Source organism: Myodes glareolus, chromosome 13, assembly GCF_982192425.1.
Source record: "Myodes glareolus chromosome 13, mMyoGla1.1, whole genome shotgun sequence".
Classification (NCBI taxonomy): Eukaryota; Metazoa; Chordata; class Mammalia; order Rodentia; family Cricetidae; genus Myodes; species Myodes glareolus.
The window spans coordinates 74,002,488-74,008,645 of record NC_142038.1 but is presented as its reverse complement, the minus strand read 5'-3'; the positions used below and the strand labels follow the sequence as shown (position 1 = coordinate 74,008,645).

General features: G+C 44.2%; 1 protein-coding gene across 4 annotated transcripts in view; it reads right to left on the bottom strand.

Moving 5' to 3' along the window:
* The window catches only part of Osbpl1a (oxysterol binding protein like 1A), a 177,718-nt gene extending 172,406 nt beyond the window's left edge, over window positions 1-5,312 (bottom strand). For 2 of the 4 annotated variants that reach the window (XM_048447930.3, XM_048447932.3), the window contains exon 1: window positions 5,170-5,312. The gene's annotated coding sequence lies outside the window, so the exon portion shown is untranslated. The remainder of the gene's footprint in view (window positions 1-5,169) is intronic. The other 2 variants (XM_048447933.3, XM_048447934.3) reach the window with 1 other exon arrangement.
* Between the last annotated feature and the right edge of the window lie 846 nt (window positions 5,313-6,158).

Sequence of the window (6,158 nt, the reverse complement as noted above, 5' to 3'; positions counted from 1 at the left end):
AGAGAGCATGCAGGCTGGAAGCAGAAGGAAGATCCGCTTGCCTAGGGGGAGTGTGTGGGGCTTGTCTCTTAAAGGGACAGCACAAGTCAGCAGCAGTCCCCCACAGCCTCTTAAGTTTGAATGTTAGTCCAAAGTTACAGGAACTGTGTAGGAAGGGGTTAAAAGGTGTGGCCTTGCTGGAGGAGGTGTGTGTTATGATACAGTGCAAGTGGGACCCTGGCAGGTGAGCCCAGGATGGGTGAGGGCTGTGAACGACAAATACACCATACAGACAGAGTAAGTGTGAAGTTTATTGAGACGAGTGGGGGACAGGGAGTGGGAAGGAGAGGGAGAGGCCTGCCTGCCTGCCTGACTCCTCAGAAGAGCAGTGGGGAAAGAGAGATTGGGAATGGACGGAACTTATCTCTTAAAGGAACCTTTGCACCTGCAAAGAAAGGCAGCAGCCATAGGACCCTGGGCTGGCTAGGGTATTGCCTAGGTTCATCCCTGCCAGAAGACGGGGGGGGGGGGGGGGGGGGGGGGGGGGGGGGGGGGGGGGGGGGGACATAATGCCTGAATCCTAACAGTGTGGCCTTGTCGGAAGAAACTACATTTCTGAGGGTGAGCTTAAAGGTTTCCAAAGTCCACATCAGGAAAAAAAAAATCTTGAGCTTTTGGGAAAGGAAAGATTCCAATGACAGAGGAGTAGGAATCAGAATTGCTGACTTTTCAAGGCAAAGTGAGTAGCTAAGAAATTCTCAAGTTCTGGGGGAAAATCATTTCCAATCCCAAAATCTACAACTAGTTAATCAAAAGCAAAAGTCAAATAGACATGCAGAGAGGAGCTGGGACTTCAAAACTCTACCAGTCCAGCTGTGCTTCCAGATGTGCATGCACAGTGGTTCTTAGAAAACTAAGGTGGTCATGGCCTCAACTTCATTCAAGGAATGCCAGGGAAAAACAATGAACTAAATACAAACACTAGTTATGTTTGTTATAAAAGGAGTTCAAAAACTGGCCTTTGCCACAGCCTTACAAATACATCTCTGGCTGTGGTCTCAGCTAGCTGGTAAGCTTTTTGTGCCCCATAGAGATTTATTTTTTTAATTTTTAATTTTTTTTCCTGGAATAAAGTTTGCTTCTGGTTTATTAGACTTTGGTGGTCTGTCCCCATATCTGCGTGACCCCCCCTCCCACCTCCATGGACCCAACACCCAGCATCACAAAGGAAAAGAAAAATCACAAGCAGATATTTATTTTATGATTGGATATCAACATGCCAATATAGTACTTTAGCTACATTATGGTCTAAGAATTTTAATGGGAAAAAATTAAATGTTATAAACAAATATACATAGAAACTAAACCTTAAAAGGTATTTCAGATAACTGCTTAACTCTGCGTTCCAAAGTGGCCACTGCTAAATGGGATGTGTCCCCATGTTGTGTTCTTTAACTATGTAGGAGCTGGAGAGATGGCTCAGCAGTTAAGAGCACTGACTGCTCTTCCAGTGAACCTAGGTTCAATTCCCAGCACCCACATGGCAGCTAATAACTGTCTGTAATTCTAAGATCTGACACCCTCACAATGACATGCAAGCAGGCAAAACAGCAATATACATAAAATAAGAATAAATTATTTTTTAAAAAATTACTATGTAAAAGGCATAGAAATGGTCAGAACTTTTGCTCTGATTACTTGTTCCCAAGCAACTGATAACTCTTGCACACACGTTTTTACAACTATGGCATTTGCAATGATCCAAACAACTAGATGCATTTTTGTTTTAGAAACCTGGCACTGGTAAGAGGTTCCTAGCTAATCTAACAGTGAGTTTCTGGTTGAAAAGCCAAAACACAAGAAATTAAATTATTTGCCAAGTGGATGATAGCAGAACCACAACCACAGTCCAGAACTTGCAATGTCGGGATAAAATAATGCAATCTATCTCATAAACTTCAGGCCAGTGCCACGGATTCTGGTCATCGCTCCCATGTGGACACTGAAGAGAGGAATCTGATTTTAGGCTTTCTAAAACCTAGCAGTTCAAGGAAAGCAGCGGTGTGAGAGCGGTTTGGGGAGCGCTCTCTAGTGTTTCCAGTTAAAGATAAAGCTGCTTAACTTTTCATGCAGAAAACTTTTTCCTCTAACTCTCAGGTAATCTCTCTGCCCCGAGGATAAGCACCGTTCTTCTGCACAGCTGCCTATGCCCAGGCCACAGGCCACCATGTCAAACCCTCAGGCGGGAGACGATCCTCTTAACACTTATCATTTGAATCACCTCCGGTCTGTGTAGTCAGAGTCCACTTAATGCCACACAGAAAATTCTGCCTAATAACTGGGTAATTATCATTTCATATAAATCCGGTTGAAAAACTTAATGCTTGATGAACATTAAATAAGGCCTTCCTTTACAACACTGTTTCAACTTTATGTGCTACATCTTATTTTTTATCTAGGAGGAAGCTTCCTGCACCCCCGACTTCAATTTCAACTTGAAGATTCTGAAACTTTAGGGTTTTGTTGTTGTTCTTTTAGTTTGGTTTTTGGTTTTTCGAGACAGGGTTTCTCTGCCACCACCACCTAGTCAGAGTCTAAAACTTTTAGCTAGTGTTTCAAAACAGCTGGTCTACAGAAGCTACAGAGGAGTCTCAAACTGGACAAATATTTTAATAATGACAATACTAACATGGAAGTTGGTGGAATCTTATTTTTAATAAACATTTTTGAACCTTAGACAAGATGAATTTCAATTTCTCCCACTTTATTTCATACTTGAAAATCAATTATCTTGCAAATGAAATTAAAGTCATATAATATTGATGCATCACAGTTTATACACTATAGAAATCTCTCTTTAAAGAGAAGTTGTGAGGGAAAGAGTCTGGCAGTTGCTCTGGACAGCGTGCCATTCCTGAGTGCAGGACATCCCCTAACTCAGCTCCTGGTCGGGACTAGAAGTGTGAGTCACTTTTAAAGGGAAGTAAACACAAAGCACGCTTGTGGTTTGCTTTCCAATGGCACACGATGGGACATGTAGGTATGGACTGCTTTCATGTGTCATAATATCCTCCTTGCGGGCTAATGAATGGGAAACGCCAATGGAGTAACCTAAATCATCTATTTCTTACACAAGTGCTTCCCACAGACCATTCACACTGTCAGCATCAGTTCAGTTTTGGGAGAAAAAACTTCAAGTTCAGTCACGAAGACCATTTCAGATAAAAGACACGATACCCAAAATCATAAATATACCCTGTGCAGAATATGTGACATTTCTGTTTCTCATTGCTGTGTGCATGGTATGTGTGGCATGTTCATGTGTCTGTGTGCACAGCACATGTGTGAGGTCATATAATCTCTCTCCTGGCCTTCTATCTTGACTTGGGGTCTCCTGGTCACCATCTCTAACAGCTAATAGCGTAGGTGTCACAGAAACTTCCAGGGATCCCCCTGCCTCTGCCTCCTCTCATAATGTGGCAGCCCTGGGATTACAGAAAGACCAGGTCCTCACAACACTAAGTAGTTCACCAACTCAGCCATCTCCCCAGCCCTTTCTGAAACTTCATTAATGAACTGGCATACGCCAATAACTACGCTGCAAAACCTATGTACTCTTTCTAGGAACCTCAAAGAATTTACAATGCCATCAACAAAATCCTGGCTGAAGCTGACCCAGATTAAGAGACCTGCCAAGGTTCTTAGCCCTTCACACTTCTCACACACAGGGCTATCTTATTCTCTCTCCTCCATACGTTACTAGTTGACTTCTACTTTTTACTGACTTTTTTTTTCTGTGAGCACTTATGAAGTCAGCTTCTTACTGTGTGAACATGTAAGAGACCGTCACCAAGTCCAGTGAAGTAGTACAGGCTTGCAATCCCAGCACTCAGGAGAATGACAACCAGGGAATAATATCGTCTTGAAAATAAAACAAAAATTGCCAAAACAGAGCTCTAACTGAAAAATACTATGATCACACAGTTCTCAGTCAAATCAACAAGAGAAAGTTTGTAATTTAGTGGAAAATGCATCATAGAACCCCCCCCCCCCCAAAAGAACCAACCAATTCTTTCACAGACTGGTTCCTTCTGGAACCATCTCATTTCCCTTTAAGAGAATACAGGAGAAGGGGACTTTTTAGAGAAATCCTGCCTGGCTGTTCACAGGTATGCAAACTGCTTGAATAATACCTGCAAAATGAGCAGTCCCCAGAGACAGGAATTAAACACTGCCACCACATCCCCGATGATATACAATCAACACTTAACAAGTGTCACTGAACAACTATTTCCGATAAGGCTGCTTGAATTCTGGGAGTTAACTCTTATTTTGATTATCAGCTACCAAACACCGCTGGGAGCTACTCTGCCCGAGAGAAACTAAAAGGATAAACTTTGAAAGTGTTAGTGACATCTTTCTCTGTGTAGGTTGTACGTGGGGCTCACCTGACAAGTTAAAATTAGAGTATCGGAAGAAAGTGGACTTTGTAGCTATTCCATAATTACAGATGCTTACAATTTCATCCGAGGAACTTAGAATTTATATTAACCATGGTGCAAGGGAGAAAAAAAAGCAGCACTGCGTTAGCATGTGAACACTGATGACCTCCAACATAGTCAACAATTTCCAAAAGCTAAGAAATGAGTCTGTTCCAAACTATCCACTATGTGTCTTTTACAGAGAACTGAAGGACTTCAGCAAAGACCTTACTGATACAAAGCTAGTTCAATTCCATTATCAAGCAGCCTTAGAAACCAAATAGCTACTGGGCAGCATTCAATCAGCTTTGTCTAACTTACTAGCAGACGCTGAGCCATTCAATTTTACAATGCTGCCTACTTAAAAACACCGGACAGCTGACAACTCCAAGCAGGAAAACGCGATTCAATGCCTCCTGCAGATCTCTGGGGCCACGGGTTAAGAGTCAGGGCAGCTGCGGTCATTCGATTGCTAAATCGCCTTTTGCTGTCGTTGGGGTTTGTAGAGGCGGTCCGGGACAATGGTCTCACGCACGACGCGTGACTTCCATTGTCAATCAATCCTCCGGCTGGAAGGAAACTACAAGTTAGGACACGCGCTCCTAAGTCGCTCGCAGTTGCGCGGCGTGTCGCACCCGCAGTCCTGGCTCCCACAACCGAGATCCCGAGGCTCCGAGGCCCGTCACGCCCCACCCCGAGCCACACTGACCTGCGCGCTCGCGGGCCCGCTCCTGAGGCGGCCTCCACACAAGCCGGGCCGTGCCACCGGGCGGCCGTCACCCACGCGGACCGCTTTCACGAGGACGCCCCGGGGATCCCGAAAATGAAGCGTGCGGAAGCTGAGAAACCGCGCCTCCGGAGCCAGGAAGGCCTGGGAACGCGCGCGCCAGAATTGTTGGCGCCCGGTCTGGCACGTGACCTGCTGCTGGGCCACGCCCCTCTAGACCACGCCTCCTGCCGGACCAGCCTAACTGGCCGCCTCCTCCCAGGGGCGGAGCCTCCGCTCTCCTCCCGCCTTTCTCCTAAAGTAACTGGGGACCAGACCTGGGCGATGCAGAGGGAGGCAGCATCGACTCCGAGCAAAACAGTGGGTTAATACTGTGACGACTCCTAATAAACAGATACATTACCCTGAAATCCAGGGCTATTTCTTTAATTTTTATTTTGGTTGCTACTAGACCCATGTAAACTTACCTGGCAGTATAAATTAGCCACACCTACTTCTTTTTGAACTCACACTTCATACAGATGTAAAAACTAGTATTTACATCATACTAGAGATGCGTGAAAGATGCATAGAAATTGAATGGAAATAAGATTTTACAAAATTCCCTGTGCTTCTTCTCAAGAAATAATCTCTGGTAAAGAGCATACCTTTTCACACTCTGACCCATCTAGCCAGAGGACTTACCACACAGTGAAGGTTCAAACTCATATAATTTCATCTTTAAAAAAGAGTTATACATAAGCTCAAAAGCTAGCTTGTTAACATCTCAACTTCTAAAGGTTTGCAAAAGGATTTAACAAACGTATTTGTTTCCGGTGAAGAATTAACAAGCATCATTTTACATTTTAAAAAGGCTGAAGGTCTTGACGTTCATTCGGGTCTAGAAACTTGTACTGAAAGCCTGTCACAAGCAGATTCCTTATTAGACTGAGTGTGACCCATCGCATGTGTCTGCCACATATCACAGGTCT